Source organism: Stomoxys calcitrans, chromosome 1, assembly GCF_963082655.1.
Source record: "Stomoxys calcitrans chromosome 1, idStoCalc2.1, whole genome shotgun sequence".
Lineage (NCBI taxonomy): Eukaryota > Metazoa > Arthropoda > Insecta > Diptera > Muscidae > Stomoxys > Stomoxys calcitrans.
In genome coordinates, this window is record NC_081552.1 from 117,973,495 (window position 1) to 117,994,676 (window position 21,182).

A 21,182-nucleotide genomic window follows, 5' to 3' on the forward strand; every position below is an offset into this window, starting at 1 on the left:
TTGAGCCATAACTACCCTGGTCTACCGTGGAAGCTTAAGGGCATTCACTTGACAGCTATTTTACCGCTACAATAACCTAGTGAAATCTATTTAATTCGGCCATCTTGGTGGTTTTGTGGGTAAAGTCTCTGGAGAAAATGGGGATTTTGACCATTTTTAAATTTTGTTCTTGCTTGACATTAAAAATTAATAAACTTCTTTTTTTTTGCTCTGATTGGTCGAAGTAAATTTGCCGAAGATCTTAGATGTCAAGGCGAAACGATTTTTTTTTTCGCCCTTTTTACTAATTTTGACATATCAAGTTCCCAAAAAAGTTACTTTGTTGTAGCAATTGGCCGATGCGGTCACCTTATAAATGCACTTTGATGTTTTACATTTAACCCTATTCAAAAAGTGTTAACCACCCTTAAGAATAGTATAGGTTATTAGGTAAAGTCCGATGTGGCAAGTCGATTCTGTTCGAGTGAAAATTGGTTGCACTCAATAAACTCGTCGTCAGAAGAGAGAGCCCGCCATTGTGATGAGCATTTGTTCTCATCGTTTCGATTAGAACGCAAAAGCAAAAACGCAAAATTTGCATACACATGCTCTCATCCTTTTAAACAGCGGGTGCCAGAATGAGATAGCTAGTGCAATATAGAATGCAATTGGAAGAAGCAATACACAAAGCGAAATTGAAAAATTTAACATCTTGACAGGCTAGAGTACACCAAACGACCATTGTAAATTCACTCAAGAAAAGTTATTGGTGGTGTTCGTATCGCATTCGCATTCGCTCGTTACGTTAAACAACAACAAAGAAAAACACAAAAGAAGAAAACAAAGCAAAAAAATTATTTATTTATGAAAGAAAATTTTTCAAACCCATCATTTTCGGTACCACGTAAATTGACAAAGTTTTGTAAATTTGCCAAATTCATCAACGTTGTTCGGTCGATTCACACAAATCGCATCAGCACCGAAATTTATTTACAAATTATACAACAAGAAATAAACGGAAAGCATTGTTTTTCGCTGTTTCCATTGATCATTGTACGGCGGTAGCTTTTTTATCTGACATACTACAGTGTCTATTTTGTGTGTGTGCGTTTCATATAAAACTAACCAGACAGAGGGTCCACCATTAAGCGGAGAATAGAAAAAGGCAATAAGAAAAAAGTTACAGCAAGAGAATAGAAGCAAAAAGTGATGAAAAGTGCAAAAAAGTGATATTTTAACAGAACCCAAAGTGAATTTTGTTGAAATTTTTCCATTGTTATATTGTTGAAGAAAACACAACCAAAAAAAAACCAATCTCGCACTGATTTTACACAACTTAACAGCAGTAACTACTCTGCCGTCGACATCTCAATTACTCTTGTACCAACCAACCAACAAACAACAATACAAAATCGCCCCAATCGTCGTCGTCGTGTGAATGAATTGTGAAAACGTAAAATAACAGAATCCAATCTTCTATCTACATAAAGGAGCCAAATTCAGTTGATTTGATAATAGATAAAAACAAAGGTAAATTTCAATTTGTTCTTTGGGCCTTGCCGAGCTGAGCTTTCTGTATTTTTTTTTTTGTTATACAAAAATTTTGTGAATAAATTTGCATTCGCGTTCTTTTGGTTTGCCATGTAAGTGTATGTACGCGTGTGTGGAATATGTGTTTTTTGTGGGGTAGTGTTGTGCTAGGGGACAGAATGGCTGCCTACAATACACATCGCATCGGAGATGCATTGCATACACACATTTTTGCCAGTAAGTGTCTGCTCGCTCTCCAAATTCTGGCCCCACTGCCCGTCGCATCGATCGGCGATACTTTAGCGGCGTGTGGAAAGATAGCAACAACAACCGGCAAAATAATTTGTTATTTTCATTTGCTTGCATAAAGATTTGCGCTTCGCTTCGGTTTTTGCCAGCGATGATGAAAATGGTTCCATCCCGAGGAGTAAAGGAGCAGCAAAACGTTGATTTTAATTTTAAAAAACACCAACCACGCACGCTCATATACGCATTTTAAGACTTTTTTTTGTTTTGTCGTCGTCGTCACATTGTATTTGATGAATGCGAGGCGAGCGACTTGGTGCGTCTTGTAATAATACTGTATAATGTTGTGCAGTCTCGTCAGAATTGATTTTCTTCCTTTTCTTTATTAGTTTTTTTTATTATTTATTTTTGCGTTTCTCTTCGTTAGCTTCTCTTACATTATGCTGTAGTTAACTGCGCCTCGTTCTCGTGTTGGTTGCTGTCACGTTTTTTGCTTTCCTCCTTCATTCGTTGCTGTCTTATTGAGTTCCGCAGTCAGTACACTCCAATCGGCTACAGTGATGTCAATTGCTTCAGACTGAGAAAAACGCCGAATACCATTGAAAGATATGATAGCAATTCTCAAATGGTACACATAAAACTTAAATAATTTAATATATACATATGTGTATTTCCCAAACAAATGAAATTTTGTTATGTTAGGTGGGTACTATGTTGGAGTTTCAGAAAGTAATCACTATAAAACTTCTAAATTGATTACCAAGAGAATTATCGTGAAAAAAAGTGCAAAGCTTTTCCCTGTAAAATTTGGACAAAGTATCGGCATTTAAAGTAGAAATATATTAAATTAATGTAGACAAATGAGTAAATAGGTAGTTTGAAACTAGACCGTTAAGTTGGACATTTTCTTTTAAATATTTTTATTTGCAGCATGAGCCATGTTACGGCCCACTTTTCGCTTTTAAAGTCAATATATTTTCGCGATTACTTTTTGAAACACTTACATTCGCACGTGGCCAAGAAAAGCAATTCTAAGATAATAAAAATCTTCGAGCAATAAGTTTATTTAATTATTTATTTATGAAAAAATTTTTCAAACCCATCATTTTCGGTACCCTGTAAAGGCTGCTACTATATTCGATTTTCGCAATATTTCCGCCGATTACTTTTTTTTAGATAACAGATTTTAAAGCAAATGTACAATACTTTCTGATTCCGTTCAGTGGGATATTCCCTAATTACTTATGGTAGTATTTTAATAACATTTTAATTTTATCCTTGTTATTTACGTAGTTTTTGATAAAAGTAATCGCGAAAAATATTGATTTTCAACAGTGAAAAACGAACATAGTACCAGCCATTAATTGAAAAGGTTTTGTAAATTTACCAAATCCCGTTAACATGGAAATTTTCTTTTAAATATTTTTATTTGCAGCATGAGCCATGTTACGTTTCACTATTAGCTTTGAAATTCAATATATTTTTGCGATTACTTTTTGTATGGGGTAGTTCACCTTCTCTGTGTGTGTCCCGCGGATGTGAACATTCGCAAGTAGTTTGGGTTTTTACAGCGATCTGACGGTGGAACTAGAAAGCATCTTCCTTCTTCTGTTCCTGTGGTATCACAATCAACGAAAACGTCTAAGTGAATCTAACTTAACCATCTTTGTTTTTGTTGTTGTACAAGTGTGTTGTGTCATATCTTTCGTTTGCTTGATTCTGTTGAGTGTCCAGATCCAGGAACTCTGCGACTAAGATGGGGTTCGTCAAAGGGATCTGGAACTGAGTCGAGTGGGTCTGGCTGGGCAGTTAAACAGGTGACGTGTGTCGTGTGGTCCCTGGTCATAATAAGGACATACAGCCTTTGCTCTGTAAGAATTGTAGCGGCTGCATCTGCCGGATCGTAATTGAGCCAGAACTACTCTGGTTTGCCGGGGGAGGTCAATTTCTTTAGGTGCAATGGAAGGCGGTCGTTCTCCAAGGATCACATAGCTATTCACCGTGTCTGCATGAATGTTGTCTAGGCCCGCTTGATATACCGCTTAATCTAGAGGTTCTCTTGTAGCGCTGGATCTCACTCCAGATCTTGTAGATCTACCTTAAGGCTTCTGTGCAGTGAATACCTACCCACAAGATGATGATTTGGATGGTCACTGCGACAACAGCCCAGAAGGTATTGCTTAAACAGCATGCAGTTATATCTTCGCACGGGTAGGATCCTTTTCTCCTGATGAAGGTGTCCCACGTGAGATCTAAGGAGACCGCCCGTTGCAGTTCGAAAGGTGGCATTCTGACAGATTTGTTTGCCACACTGGCGCTGCATAATTTACCACAGACCGGCCAATTGCTTTGTACATTGTCAACAAGGTTTCATTGTCAGCACCCCAAGTACTGTCGGTAAGTGACTTGAGGACCTTGTTTCTACTTTTGACTTTATCGCAAGTTGCTGTGGCATGTGAGGAGAATCTGTAAGAGCTGTCAAATGTGACACCAAGTAATTTAGAAGATATGGCGACATTGCGCAGCCATTAACAATAAAATTGTTCGCGTACTCAAAAATTCGTACAAATTTTTACGGAGTCATTCGTTTTCCAGCAAAAGAAAATATGAGAAGAAACAACATTTGAAGAGTTTTGTAAATGAGAGGTTGCAAATTTCTGGAATTTTTCCAGGAATTTTTATCTCCTACGAAATTTTATTGAAACAGAAGTTAGATCATTAGTTTGTTTTATTCGTTCGTCGCCCACACCCTTAAGTCGCACTGCGTCGTCCGAAAGACTTCGGATTAAGTTCATTTACTGTCAAATTATCTGCCTTTTCATTCCCCCTTACTCCGTTATGGCCTGGCTCCCAAACGTTGCGGATTTTCCCATCCTCAGAGATGGGGTTACCTTACCGTCCTGGTTGTTATTGCCCTTATGGCAATTTTACTGTCGGTAAAGATGTTCACACTCGACGTCACGCATTCCGTGATCGCCCGGATCTCCGTCTGCAGGGCCGTATTATGGTCAGGCAGTCTAAAACAAATCTCAGATCGCTCGACTTAGTTTTTTTTGTATTCTTTTATTAAGTGTTAAATAATCATTGTGAGATTCTTTTTTTGAATAAACGACTTTTTGTTCGACTTTTTGTGCGACCTTTTCAAAATTCTCAAAGGTAACCCTGCGGTGATTATGAATCCATTCATATGAACCTTCTATTGGATGATATTAATGGAACCGTTTTTTTTTTCTTCAATTTACGATACTAATATTTCGGAAGTTTAAGTTGCATTTATTATTAGTATCACTGAAAAGTCTACGACAATATTTAATTATAAGCCTTCGTGAATGTCCCGAACGGAAATAACTTCAGCTGTAAGAAATCGTGACCTTTCACACCGGGCATATATTGAGAATCTGACAACTGCAAACAAAGAGATTTTTAGAACTATTGGCCGAAATTGTATTCGCAAGGCCACTTTTTCTTTAGTGGTGCGAGCAACACGAAACACCTGTGGTCTCGGATTATTTCCACTGGAGTGACAAACTGTCATAACAATAACTATGACCGTATTCGTAAAATTTTTATGATTATACCAATTACAATACTTTTCCCTCTGTTTTTCGTTTGGACGAGTTTAGTTTTAGAAATGTTGACGACTTGGAGTTTCGTGATGTTTTATATAAAACTAGGTCGAATGATATTGGAGTTGATGCAATACCTGTTAGATTTATTAAATTTGTTTTGTTTTTCCTTCTGTTTCTCCTTCCGCTTCGTAAAAGGAATACAACCGGATTGAACTGCGCGGACTACCGTCCAATATATTGGACGATATTGCCTGCCCTTTCTAAAATGTGAGAGATATTGAAGAATCATATACCCAGTTATTTAGATGAGAGAAATATTGTAAGTTCATGTCAATCTGGATTTCGGAGGCACCACCGCACTACGCCACTTGTTGTTGTTGTTGTAGCAGTTTATTGTGTTCTATCTTTCGTATGCTTGATTCTGTTGAGTGTCAAGACCCAGAAACTCTGCGACTAAGATGGGGTGCGTCCACAGGGATCTGGGTCTGAGTCGAGTGGGTCTGGCCAGGCAGTTAAACAGGTGACGTGTATCGTGCGGTCCCTGGTTACAATAGGGATATACATCTTGCACGTCGACCTCAATCCTAGCTCTGTGGGAATTGAGGCGGCTGCATCTGCCGGAACGTAATTGAGCCAGAAATAGTCTGGTTTGCCGGGGGAGGTCGATTTCTTCGGGTGCAATGGGTGGCGGGCGTTCTCCAATACATTCACCCGGTAGCCAATTACCGCATCTGCTACCGTGTCTGCATGAATGTTGTTTAGACCCGCTTGATATGCCGCTTGATCTAGAGGTTCTCTCTTGTAGCGCTGAACATCACGCTCTAGATCATGTAAATCTACCTTAAGGCTTTTGGGCGGTGGATATCTATCAACAAGATAATGATTTGGATAGTTTCTGCGATAACAGCCCAAAAGGTATTGCTTGGACAGCATGTAGTTATGTCTTCGCCCTGTTAGGATCTTTGTCTCTTGAAGGAAGTGGTCCACATGAGAACCGAGGAGACAGCCCGTCGCAGTTCGGAGGGCGGCATTCTGACAGATCTGAATATTATTCCACTGCGTGTCACAAAGTTGACGAGACCACACTGGCGCTGCATAACTTACCACAGACCGGCCAATTGCTTTGTACGTGGTCAACAAGGTTTCTTTTGAGGACCTTGTTTCTACTTTTGACTTTATCGCAGATTGCTGTGGCATGTGGGGAGAATGTGTAAGAGCTTTTAAATGTGACACCAAGTATTTTGGGACACTTGATGGTCGGAATAATTTCTCCATCGACCATCACAGTCAGCTCAGTATTCACCTCACGCCTATTTGTAGTGAACAATGTGGCTGAAGATTTGGTGGCGGATATCTTCAGATTTCTTGCAGCGAAATATGAGGCAAGCTCGTTGAGGTAGACGTTCAACCTATCGCAGGTGTCATAAATGGGTGGGGGGCCTGATGCCATGATCGTATAATCTTCCGCATATGATACGATCTTTATGCCGTCTGGAGGGGGTGGAATGGAGGATAGGTAGAGGTTAAACAGTGCCGGAGATATCACCCCACCTTGGGGAACTCCCTGTTTCACTCTACGGTGTTTCGATTTCTTATTCCTAAATTCCACAAATGACTGGCGACCACACAGATAATGCGCGACCCATCGTTTCAGGCCTGGCTGGAGGGACGTGTTGGCGATGTCCTCAAATAATTTGTCAAGACTGACCGTGTCGAATGCCTTCGATAGGTCCAGTGCCACGAGGACCGTCCTATCACATGGCCTGGGCTGATTAAAGCCACGGCAAATGAGTTGAGGTTGAGGACAGTGGTAAGGTACTCAACTCCAGGTGAATCCAGATTCTTCAGCATCAATGTAGAGATTCCGTCGGGGCCCAACGCCTTTGAAGGTTTGGCGCCACGGATGACATTCGTAACTTCGTCCACGGTAAATTGTGATGGCTGTTCACCGGCTCGGAGACCACGAATATATACCACGGCGAATGGCTCTCCTCCTTGCCCTGTCTCTCTCGGGATGCACAATAAATTGACGGTTGAACAACCTGGCGCATCTCTTCGGATCAGTCACGGTTATCTCGCCAAAAGTGACTGAGGTCCTGTCGTCCCGTCTACCGGGGTTCGAGAGAGACTTAACAGTGGCCCACAGTTTGCCTGCACCGGTGCCTAAGTTACATTGCTCCAAGTGTTCCAGCCACAAATTCCGCTTATGTTCGTTGACTACCCTGTTTATTTCCAGATTCAGCTCGCTGATTCTGGGGTTAGCGGGGTCCATAGCACGAATCCCATCACGCTCGTCTGCGAGTACCACTGCTTGCGACGGGAAATTGGGTCGCACTTGGGGTATTCGACCGTCTGGTATAAAGCGAGCGGCTGCTGCGTTGATGATGTCTCGGAATTTCCTCTCGGCCGCAAGCACATCAGAGGGGGGTGGGAGTTCACTGAAGCGGCGATTGGTATACTCTCTGAAGCCAGTGCAATCGGCCTTCTTATAGTTGATGAACGTCCGGCGCTCAGAGGTTATGAAGTCGGGTGGTCGGTTGATGGTGAGAATTATGGGGAGGTGGTCTGACCCCAAAGAGATGACGGCTTGCCAGGATGCGTCACTCAGGAGATCAGGGGATGCAATGGAGATGTCTGGCAAGCTGCTGCACCTCCTAGTAATCCTAGTGGAGGCATCCTCATTCACCGTGCAAAACGTGGAGCTTTCAATTTGTTCTGCCAAAGCTATGCCACGCTGGTCGTCACCTAGGGGAGAATGTCATGAAGAGTGATGTGCATTAAAATCCCCCAGAACCAGACGATCATGGCCAGATAGCAACCCACTTATGTCGGGGCTGTAGGCCTGGTCATTAATCGGGACACAGCTACCAACCGGCGGTGTATACACGTTGTATATCTCTATCTCGGCAGTACCAGACCTGACTGCTACCCCCATACATTCCATGTATGGGTCACTAGCGTCAAGCGCAGGCGAGATAGGTCTATACTGCACGGAATGGTGTATTACGAAGGCCAATCCCCCACCTCCATTACTTGAGCGATTCTTACATAGCACATTGTAACCGTGACAACTGTGCAAGCTGCAGGTGTTGGTCAGCATTGTCTCCTTGATCGCTGCGACCAATATGCTCTTCCGACTCATGAAGTCCACGATCTCATCGATCTTGCCACGAAGTCCGTTATAGTTTAACTGCAAGAACGATACACTTCCCGGCACTGGCCTGGCAATATTTGGGCTAGGATGCTGCCGTTGCGTTAATTGCCGTACGGGAGAGGTCGGGGCGGTCACATAGTCCGGCGACGAGGACGCAGAAGGCGACGACGACTACGCTTGTGACCCACTGCTGGCTATGTTCGCACAACACCTGGCGACATAGCCAGTATGACTATACTCCCGTAGTGAAGTGAGGCCACTCCATGCACCGGTTACACCTCACCGACACCGACCGATGATGAAGGCGGTTCCGGCAAACCGAACAGAACCAGGGTCCGGGGTTCCTTTCAATCCCGGCACGGACCAGAAGCGTGCGGAGAAGGCACTCCGGGATGTGCCTCTCCCATGACGAAAAAAGACGAACACGTACACTGAGGCGGCAGCCCTTGCCGATGAGGATTCCATGGGGTCTATCCGGTGCGTACAACCGGCTGCCATGGGATTGACACCACTTGTTTTACATCTGGCTGAAAATGTCAGAAAATGTCTTGATAAAAAAAAAATGCCTGTGCCCTTGCAATACTCGATCTGAGTAAAACCTTTGATTCTATTGATCACACAATTTTGCTTTCAAAACTATATTCTGATTTTAAATTTTCACATACTGCTTGCAATCTCATTCAATCGTTTTTACACAATCGTTCCCAATTCGTATTATCTAATGGTGTAGTCCCCAACTCTTTCCATACTTTCAACGGTAGTCCACATGGATCCGTTTTAGGCCCGATTCTTTTTATGTTATACGTTAATTACATCCATTGATGGATTTGACACTCAATTCTGAATATACATATATGCTGATGATATTCAGCTATTTGCATCTAGCAACGCCGAACCCATTGAGTTACGCCTTAACCAATTGAGTGAGGACATTAGTCGAGTCTGTGAGTGGCCAATTTTAAATGGAATCCTCATGAATATCGATAAAATTTAATGTTGGGTATTTTCTAATGATCGCAATATTCCTTAATATTACCTGACAGTACAGAATTCTAATATTGATACAAAGGAGTCGGTTTCACTTCTTGCCTTTGATTTGCTCTCTTCGATGAAATTTACATCACATATTTCTCATGTCGTATTGAAAATAAATTTTATTCTTAGAAGATTGTATAATTTAAATTTAATAATTCTTGTGCATAGTAAACGTTTCTTAGCGCATTCTCTTCTAAATCCCCATAATCACAAATACCTGTATCACCGTAGAATTTTACGTTACGTCTATGGTAATCACTGCCCCAGCGATTACCACCGTTATACCAATGAATTTCTCGGATGCTCATTCGAGCATTACATAAACGTTAGGTGTCTATATTATCTCTTCTGCATTATTAAATATGGACAGCCCTGTTATCTGTTTAACGCTATCTATTTCTAACTATTGGGTTGCCCAAAAAGTAATTGCGGATTTTTCATATAGTCGGCGTTGACAAATTTTTTCACAGCTTGTGACTCTGTAATTGCATTCTTTCTTCTGTCAGTTATCAGCTGTTACTTTTAGCTTGCTTTAGAAAGAAAGTGTAAAAAAAGTATATTTGATTAAAGTTCATTCTAAGTTTTATTAAAAATGCATTTACTTTCTTTTAAAAAATCCGCAATTACTTTTTGGGCAACCCAATAGTAGCAAAAACTCCCAGCTAATTATTGAACGTTAAAATGGTACTATTCTTGAAAGGTTTTGCCAAAATCGGGGTTCGCGTCAGTGGAATTCCTTACCGCAAAATTTAGCTGTACGCCCTACAGCATTCAAAAGAAATTTGATTCTTTATTTCTTTTTTTATTTTATTGTCATAGATTTTATTTAGTCCTATTTTAAAATCTTTCATTTCGAGTCTGCATGACAATATGCTTTTTATGTCCACCACCATAGGATGGGGTTTTACTAATCTAGTTATTCCGTTTGTAACACCTCGAAATATTCGTCTGAGACCTCTTAAAGTACATATATATTTTTGATCGTCTCGACGTTCTGAGTCGATGTGGCCATATCCGTCCGACCGTCTGCTGAAATCACGATAGCGGTCGAACATAGTTATGCCCGGCACGGGATAACTATGAGCACCACACAGGCTGGAACTTTGAGCTCCGATGGGTGTGGTGCGGATAGTGGAATGCTCCATACGGAGTAGCTACAATTGCAGTCGCGGAGAGTCTCAGTGAGAGGCCGGGTGGCGCCGGCTTTTGCATAAATTCTGAGTGCCTATGATGCTCGATATGACAAGGCGAGTTGTTGGCGCCTTTAAATAACCAATGGCCATGATGTGCCCGAGGCGGAACGAGCTTGCTCACCTATAGGAGCTAGATGAGGATCGCCACCTCCACATAAAGACAAGTGGCTACAACAACAACACCATTGACGTAGGTCGATCTTTCGGCTGAAATTTTGCATGTGGTGTTCTATTATGACTTCCATAAACGGAGCTTAGTACGGTTCAAATCGGTCTAAAACCTGATATAGCTCCCATATAAACCGATCTCCCGATTTGACTTCTTGAGACCTTACAAGCCGCAACTTTTGTCCGATTTGTCTAAATTTTGCATTCCATGGTGGTGGGTTCCCAAGGTTTGGTCCCGCCGAACTTAGCCCGCACTTATTTGTTATTATTATTTATTTGTTTACGGAGGAAAAGTGCGTTAGAAATTTTTTATTTTTTCTATGTATAAATTTTTTATTTTATTTTTTACTAGCTGACCCGGGCCCGACCCGCTGCGCTTTCTTTTACTTTATATGGAACAAGAGTTTCCTTGGAATATTTATTTTCGACAATTAAAGATCTTTTCGTGAAATACCATGCAAACTTGACTAACATTTAAACAATATAAGTGCCTTTATCTGAATCCCACATGATCTTTATTGATGTCGGATTTAGTGGTGTCTTCGGGGGAGAGGTGGTCCCCCAGATACTTGGCCCTGAAAAAATATCAGCATCGTGCTCTTCTCTTAAATACCATTTATTTATGCCATTGGCTTAAGAGGAGTTTACAGGATGAGGCGTTCCCCAAACACATGGCCCCAAAATAGGTTGTCAAATTCGTTTTTTAATCTCAAATACCTTTCATTTTAGCCACATATTGGCATGGTCGAAAACTTTTTTTCCTTTGGGGGTGTTTTGGGAAAGGGGTGATGCCCTAAATACATGGTCCTACGTTTGGATATCAAATTCGTATTCTTATTTGAGCCCCATATTGCGATGGTCACTAAAAATTGCTGTTTGTGGAATATTTTGGGAAAGTGGTAGACCCCCAGAAAATTGGACCCGAAAATGGGTATTAATTCTTGTTGTACCCCGCAATACCTTTCATTTAAGCTCCACATGGACATGGTCGGTAAATATGCCCGATTTAGGGGTGTTTTGGGGAATGGGGTGGTCCCCCAAACACTAAGCCCGGAAAAAATATCAGCAACGTGCACTATTCTCATATATCTATATATCATTTTTTGAACCCCGCCCCTCAAAATTGGATATCAAATTCGTTTTCTAATCTCATTTAAACTCCTTATTGCAAAAGTCAGCAAATATGTCCGGTTTTGGGATATTGGCCCTAAAAGCTATGAATATTTAGTTCCACTCTCGTTAAGACCCAAATTGTCTTGGTGAGCAAATATGTACTATTTGGGGGTTGTTATGGTGGTGGGACATCCGCCAGACAGTTGGCCCCTAATGTTGATATCAGATACGTGGTCTACTCCCACATACCTTTAATTTGAGCGATATATTTCCGTAGTCGGCACACATGACCGGCGTGGGGGTGTTTTGTGGGATGGGCGGCCACTCAGTGAGCCTTGAAAATATATATCGGATTCGTGTTCCACTTTAAAAACACTCTTATTTGAGCCTGATATTGCAATAGTCAGAACATACTTACTATTTGGTTGGTATTGTGGGGTGGGGTGGCCCCATAGACACTTTTCCTGAATATTGATATCAAATTCGTGCCTTACTTCCAAAGACCATTCATTTGAGCCACATATTGCTATGGTCGTAAATTTGTCCTCTTTGGGGGATGTTTTTGTTGAAAGGCGCCCCTCCCCCCAAACACTTGGTCCCATATTTGGATATCAGATTCGTATTCTACATTCAAATACCTTTTATTAAAGCGCCATATTCCGATTTAGGGGTGTTTTGGGGCTTGGGGTGGTCCTCCTAGCACTTGATCCGACAATTGGATCTCAGATACGTTTTCTTATCCTAAATACCTTTCATTTGAGTCCCATATTGTCGTGATTGGTCTAAATATATGTTTGATAGGTTTTAGGGTGGGGCAGCCCCCCTAGGTGCCCCATCCGAATTTGGACACCAAATTTTTATTTTTAGGGTACTATATGAGAGCACACAAAATTTCGCTTAAATCGCACCACCCATCTTCGAGATCTGGCGTTTCTGAAAATTAGGGTAAGGGGGAGGGTCCGCCCCCTCTTCAGAAATCAAAAATGTAGTACCCTATTTTCACCACGGGGTCAGAAAGTACTTACTATTTGGGTGGTGTTGTGGGGTGGGGTGGCCCCATAGACACTTTTCCAGAATATTGATAATAGATTCGTGCTTTACTCCCAAAGACCTTTCATTTGAGCCCCATATTGCTATGGTCGTAAATTTGTCCTCTTTGGGGGATGTTTTTGTTGAGAGGCGGCCCCCCAAACACTTGGTCCCATATTTGGATATCAGATTCGTATTCTACATTCAAATACCTTTTATTTAAGCCCCATATTCCCATGGTCAGTAAATAAGTCCTGTTTGGGGGGTGTTTTGGGGAAGGGGTCCATCCCCCAGAAACGTGGTCCCACATTTGGATATCAGATTCGTATTCTACTCGCAAATACCTTTCATTTGAGTCCCATATTGCTATGATCGGTATATGTCCGATTTAGGGGTGTTTTGGGGGTTGGGTAGTGTTGTGGGTGGTGTTGTGGGGTGGGATGGCCCCATAGACAATTTTCCCGAATATTAATATCAGAATTGTGCTTTACTCCCAAAGACCTTTCATTTGAGCCCCATATTGCTATGGTCGTAAATTTGTCCACTTTGGGGGATGTTTTTGTTGAGAGGCGGCCCCCCAAACACTTGGTCCCATATTTGGATATCAGATTCGTATTCTACATTCAAATACCTTTTATTTTTCGCGCCCTATTTCCATGGTCAGTAAATAAGTCCTGTTTGGGGGTGTTTTGCGAAAGGGGTGGACCCCTAGAAACGTGGTCCCACATTTAGATATCAGATTCGTATTCTACTCGCAAATACCTTTCATTTGAGTCCCATTTTGCCATGGTCGGTAAATATATCCGATTTAGAGGTTTTGGGGCTTGGGGTGGTCCCCCTAGCACTTGGTCCGACAATTGGACATCAGATACATTTTCTTATCCTAAATACCTTTTATTTGATTCCCGTATTGTCGTGTTTGGTGTAAATATATGTTTGGTAGGTTTTAGGGTGGGGCAGCCCCCCTAGGTACCAAATCCGAAATTTGGATACCAAATTATTATTTGTAGGGTACTATATGAGAGCACACACAATTTCGCTTAAATAAAATAAAAGCTGACTGTATATAACCATCTGTTTAAATTTATCGGGACGATGAATCACTAACCGTCATTCATCTGTCGGTTAAGGCTATCGTTAGGATAAGCAATAAGCATACATTCAGAAAAACAAATTCCGTCAACAAAAAGAATATCGATTCGATAAATTGTAACCGTAGAATGAGAAATCCGGCTTTATTCTTGTACAAATCACTGGCATATAAATCGATCTCATTTCACTTCTAGAGTTCTGGGATTACGCTACTTTTGGCAAAAATTTTGCATGTGGTGTTCTATTTCAAGTTCCAAAATTTATACAGAGTTTGGTATAATTCGATACAAGCTTTAATATAGCTCTCATATAAACCGAACCCCAGTGCATGTGAAGTTCTGCCATGACTTTGACTGATATAGCTGCCAAATAAACAATCACAAAAATATAAATCACGAAATTTATTTTTATTTTTATTTTTTAATTTTAAAAAATTATTTCTAACTGAATTCATTCGAACTTTCTCTTAATTTCAAATTGCAACCAGATTGTTACTACTATTGTTTTTGTTGTAGCCACACGTTGCAAGTATATTGATTATCCTTCAGTCCTCCTAGTCCTAGTCTTCTCTCTGATATCATCCTGAACGTCCAATAGTTCCCAATTCCAGCTTTAAATATCTGGTTGTTTCGACGGGATCGATCTATAGTGTTTCTGCAGTCAGATTCGTTGGTATCGCTGGGCATTCAAACAGGTGATTGGTCTCATGGGGAATAGTGCTGCACTCAGAGCAGATGTTTGTAATAGTATCGTCTAACCTTGAACGTTACGAGCTCAGTCTGTTACACCATGGGTATGATAAGATAAGTAATTACTGCATCTTGGTGGATATCCTGTATAACCGCTTTGTATGACTCATTTGAGAGCGGAACTGTGAGGTATTGACAGACTACTTTCTTAAACATCCAGATATTCTTCCTTTTAACAAATTTTTCCGAGTCGAATCGAAAAAAAAAATAAAAATGATTTTTAATGACATCTTTTATTGAACTTTTTTCAGATTCAATCAAAAATTTTATGGAATCAGTTCATTTTTTAATTGAAAATATCAAAAATCACAATAACGATCGTAATTGAAAAAAGTCCAGATTCATTTTCAAACGATCAAACTTCTCAGGTATTGTAGTATTCGTTGAGGAAAGCGTTGTATAAAATTTTGGCAAGATAAAGTAACAGCTGATTACTGACAGAAGAAAGAATGCAATTACAGAGTCACAAGCTGTGAAAAAATTTGTCAACGCCGACTATATGAAAAATCCGCAATTACTTTTCGGGCAACCCAATATATCTAAATCTGAACCGTCGAGAGACAATAGAAAATCCTTCCTGCTAAAATTCGTGAGAATCGGTTAACAAATGACCATTTTTATTACTGCAAATCGGACGAACATATATATGGGTGCTCGAAATCGAAATCTGAACCGATTTTTTTCCAATTTCAATAGGCTTCGTCTCTAGGCCGAAACACATGACTGTAACAAACTTTACCATGATCGGATGAAAACTGCGACCTGTACTTTGTACACAAATTAACATGGACAGACAGACATCGAATCAAATCAGGAAGTGATTCTGAGTGGATCGGTATGCTTCTCAATGGGTCTATCTCTCTTCCTTCTGGGTGTTACAAACAAATTCACTATGTTATAATACCCTGTACCACAGTAGTGGAGTAGGGTATAAAAATATTTAAATCAGTTTTCATTTTGATTGAGAAAGTTTTTTTTATTTTCAATTACATATTTAATTGAAAAGATTTTCGTGAATTTTCCCTTGTAAACCATTCTTCGGCCCGACCGAACCTAACATCTTTATAGTTTTTATTTTATTTCAATGATAGGGTTTTTGTATCTATGTATATTCTAAATACTTTCTTGTTTTACACAGAAAAAAAACAGACCTAGATTTGACCGATTAAACATGGTATTGACTTATAAACATCTTAATAGTTTTTGACAATCAAATCCGATTTTTTTGTATCATGGCAAGTGATTGGTTAAGAAGGCATACGTCGAACATATTTTTAATTATACGCATTAAATTGTTATTCAATAATACAAATTGTGAGTATTGATTTCTGCGTTCTGTTGTGTCCTCTTTCCCACATATGTAATGCGTAGAAGTGCGAATGAGCCAAATATATGTCTAGTTTCTATCATAGACAGACATAGTGGCGTGTGTCGACAAAAATATCAAAAACAAGTAAAAGCGTGCTAAGTTCGGCCAGGCCGAATCTTGGGAGCCCACCACCATGGATTCTGCTAAAAATTTGTACGAACTAAATTTAGTTGAAGGGCATAGTTTTATTCTACATATCAAACTTCTGTCAAACCAGCACAAATTATACTTCTAGGAACCGAACCAGGATAATCGAGAGACTGGTTTATATAGGAGCTATATCAGGTTATAGACCGATTTGGACCGTACTTGGCGCAGTTTTTGAAAGTCGTAGCAGAACACCGCATGTAAATTTTCAGCCAAATCGAAAAAAAAAATTGCGCCTTGGAAGGGCTCAAGAAGTCAAATCGGGAGATCAGTTTATATGGGAGATATCAGGCTATCGATCGATTTTACCCGTACATGGCACAGTTTTTGGAAATCATAAAACAATAATTTCGGCTTGTAAGGGCTCAAGAAGTCAAATCGGGCAGATTGGTTTTTATGGGAGCTATATCAGGTTATAGACCGATTTAGACCGAACTTGGCACAGTTGTTGAAAGTATTAACAAAATACTATGTGTAAAATTTTAGCGGCTTCCAGGGGGCTCAAGAACTCAAATCGGGAGATCGGTGAACCGATATGGCTCATTTTCAATCCCCAACGGCCTACATCAATAAAGAGTATATGTGCAAAATTTCAAGCGGCTAGCTTTACGCGTTCGACCGCTATCGTGATTTCGACAGACGGCGGACATGGCTAGATCGACTCAGAATGTCGAGACGATCCAGCTTATACAATATATGCTTTATAGGGTCGCAGATCAATATTTCGAAGTGTTTCAAACGGAATGACTAGATTAGTATAACCCCATCCTATGGTGGTGGGCATAAAAATAGAAAGTGTGGTATTTATGTATCTTTCAATAAAATAAAATAATTTATTAAATAAACAAGTAAAAGCGTGCTAAGTTCGGCCGGCCGAATCTCGGAAACCAACCACAATGGATTCTGATAAAAATTTATACAAAATAAATATAGTTGAAGGGCATGAAAGCTTCTAGGAACCGAATAAGGATGATCCGAAGTACGGTACAACACCACATGCAAAATTTCAGACAAATCGGACAAATATTGCGGCTTATAAGGATCTGAGAAGTCAAATCGGGAGATCGGTTTATATGGGAGCTATATCAGGTTATATACTGATTTGGACCGTACTTGACACAGTTGTTGGAAGTCATAACAAAACAATATATGCCCAATTTCAGCTAAATCGGACAAAAATTTCGACTTGTAAAGGCTATATGGGGTTATATACTGATTTTGAGCGACACAGTTGTTGGAAGTCATAACAGAACACTACATGCAAAATTTCAGCCAAATCGGATAAAAATTGAGGCTTCCAGGGGCTCAAGAATTCAAATCGGGAGATCAGTTTTTATGGGAGCTATATCTAAAGAATATATACGGCCGGCCGAATATATACACTTTATGGGGTCTTAGACGAATATTTCGACGCATTACAAACGGAATAACTAGATTAGTTTAACCCCATCCTATAGTGGTAGGTATAATACATTATTGTTAAATAAAAAAAAAATATACTTTAAAAAGTGTTATGCTGAAAATATTGTAAAGCAGAAAAAATTAGGATGTGAACCAAAGAAATAAGTATATTCCAAACGAAACAAATTTTAGGACATGGAAGAAGGTAGACGAGGTATAAATATATATTACATGACGGAATATAACAAATGCAGTATTCCTTCATGTGTATCTGGATTTCGCAAAGTTCCTAGATTGGTATTTATTACGATTCACTTTAAAGTGTTAATATATTATTTTGTTCATTATACTTTGTACAGACGGAGGCTCTTTTAGGGAAAGGCAAAGAAATAAATAATTTAAAGCACTATATTACATGGCTTTTCTTTCGAGACGAGCTCAACGATCGGAGATTTTTTTTGGAAGTGGAAAGGAAAGCCAGAGATCGCAATACACACCAACCACTATGGGACGCGTTTCGTAGTTTGGTCACAATTACTCATCAGCCATATTAGGTGTGATGGCTTCAAGGGCCGTACTTTGGTATGTTGTACTTACACCGAATTTATTGCGAAAACGCCTCTATGATACAAATACCACATTAACCACGCTCGACAACCCTGTCTATTAGCTGTACTTGAGCTCGTCTCAAACAAAAATTGTAAAATTTAATGATCTTCGCCCTAGTAGGCAAAAAACTTGAAGATGAACAAATTTTGTTATCAATACAAAAAAAAAAAAATATATACAGCGGTCAAAAAAAGTATTCATCATTCAATGTTTTTTTTTTAATAAGTCTACAAAAGACAATTGGAATAAAAACATATTAAACTAATGATGCAGTAGTGCTTGTGTGATATATATGTACACAATTTCATTGTTTTTAAAGAAAAAAATAGTATTTATTGGAACAAAAAGGGCCATTTTACAGCTGAACACAAAAAATTAAACAAAAAAAGTATTCATCATTGCAAAAAAACAAAAAAATAAATAACATAATTTAAAAAAATTAATACTTTGTTATTCGACCACCGCGTCTTATAAATTCTTTTAAACGGTTTGACATCGATTGGACTAATTTAGCGGTTATATTTTGGTCTATATTAGTCCATTCCTCCATTATCACCTGTTGCATTTGACTCTTGCTCGAAAAATTGCGCGTTCTCAATTTGCGTTCGAGATGTTCCCAAAGATGTTCAATTGGGTTCAAGTCGGGACTTTGAGGAGGAGTTTTAATGACTTTGGGGCAGTTATACAGCATCCACATCTTGGTATTTAAAGCAGAATGTTTGGGGTCATTATCTTGATAATATTGAAAGTTATTACCAAGCCCAAGTTTTACAGCACTATCTTTTAAATTCCTCTTTAAAATGTCAATGTAATACTTATGATCCATTACTCCATTAATAATTTCAAGATTTCCCGCTCCTGAAGCCGCCATACACCCCCAAACCATTAAACCACCTCCACCATGTTTTACAGTAGCAACTGTGTTTCGTTCTTCAAGCTCTGTATTTGGTTTTCTGCACACTATGACCTTTCCATCGCACCCAAAAAGATTAAACTTGCTCTCGTCTGCAAAAATGACTGTTTTCCAAAATGATTCGGGCTGTTTTACATACATTTTTGCGAAGTTTAGCCTTTTCACTCGGTTTATTTTATTTATAAAGGGCTTCTTACGTGCAGTTCTTCCTCTGTAACTATGCCTTTTGAGTGTATTTCGAATTGTTTGTGTAGTAACTTCCTTCCCTAAATATTCCATAGTGTTTTTACGAAGAATGGTCGCATTTGTCTTCGGAGTTTTCTGAACTTGCCGCACTAGCCAACGCACATCTCCAACTGAAAGTGCTTTTGGTCGACCAGATCTTGGTTTATTGTCAACAGTTTTTGTTTCTGTCCACTTTCTGATGATGGATTGTATAGTAGATCGTGGTCTATTTAATATTTCACTGATAGTTTTTTGAGTTAAACCATTCCTGTGGTGTTTTATTATCAAAACTTTTACCTCATCAGAAACCTCGTTTTGCTTACGACCCATTTTGACAAAAACTATATTTTCAATGAAATTAAATATTTGCTGTCAAGGGCAAAGCCTCCTTTACTAAATAAAACAGAAAAGGGGGATTCCCAAATAATATTTGAATTTGACTTTGATGATAGCACATCAATGATGAATACTTTTTTTGTTCTGTTTTTGGTGTTATTATATAAAATTGCATTTTTTGCGCTAATTAAATTTATTTTTTGAATTTATTTTAAAACATATTACGAAAAATAAACTATTGCATAAAACTGCATTTTTGACCGCTGTATATATATATATCAATTTTCTTTTATTATTATATCGGCTAAAATGTTATTTGGGAGAAGAGGCAACTTTAAAATATATTGGTTTATTGAGTTAATAACTACTTTAATTATATTTTTGGGCTTGTCGTAAATCCAAATTACCAAATTGTTAATCAATAATACAAATTCGTTTTTAGGGTCGATTTTAGCGAATTTTTAATTGAATGTACAAGTTCCTTAATTGAACCATGATTTTAATTTTTTTTCTGTGTATTATAACATTAGGCACGGCAATGTTAGTACTGTCACCCAAAAATTAAAACAAAATCAGCTAAGAGTTGTCATCAATTTCCATCAGCACTTTTTGTCTGTAAATTGCGTTTGCTTCTATTCACTCTCACTTTGGAATTTCCCTGTTTCCACCATTCATTGGTTGTTGAAGATACCAGTTGGCGATTTTACAGAATGTGCGATGATGATTTGCAAATGTAGTTGCTTGTTCGACTTGTTTAGTTTTTTTCCTTTTCTTACAAATTGGATGAAAATTTCACATCAAATGAGATTTTCGAAAGTACAGTGTTTTCCTTGCAAATGAAATGAATCTCCTAATCTCTGAAAAGGCGTGGCAGGTGTGACCCTTTTCTACTTTTTTTTTAATTAAGTTTTTTGTTCTTAAATCTGTGTGTACAATTTGTATGTCGTGTCTGCGCCCTGAAGGCTTTAATAGAGACTAGTTGGCAAACATTAACAATATGTTATAGGAAAAAGATTAAAAAAAAATTAAAACACTTTTAGCTTAAATGCTGACGAACAAAATGGTCACATCATTTAACAATTCGAATATTTAGTATCAAATGCAGAGTTGATTAAATTCAAAAAAGTGTTCCAATAACCTCAAGCAAATATTTTTCAGATTTAATTTAAATACCGAGATTCTAGCACTATCTTTAAGAGGTTGTGATGTTGCGTTATACTCATGAGACCCTGCATATTCAATCCTTTGTTTAGTAATTTCAGTTCTACATCCAGATACAGATATTAAATTGTTTTGATAGCGACTTGAATACTTATTTAAGAATA

General features: G+C 39.0%; 1 protein-coding gene across 10 annotated transcripts in view; it reads left to right on the plus strand.

Moving 5' to 3' along the window:
• The first annotated feature begins 726 nt into the window (after nucleotides 1-726).
• LOC106089764 (poly(rC)-binding protein 3) overlaps nucleotides 727-21,182 on the plus strand; it is a 517,304-nt gene continuing 496,848 nt past the window's right edge. For 6 of the 10 annotated variants that reach the window (XM_059370957.1, XM_059370963.1, XM_059370961.1 and 3 more), the window contains exon 1: nucleotides 728-1,509. The gene's annotated coding sequence lies outside the window, so the exon portion shown is untranslated. Of the gene's footprint in view, nucleotides 1,510-21,182 lie in introns of all 10 variants that reach the window. The other 4 variants (XM_059370967.1, XM_059370965.1, XM_059370962.1 and 1 more) reach the window with 3 other exon arrangements.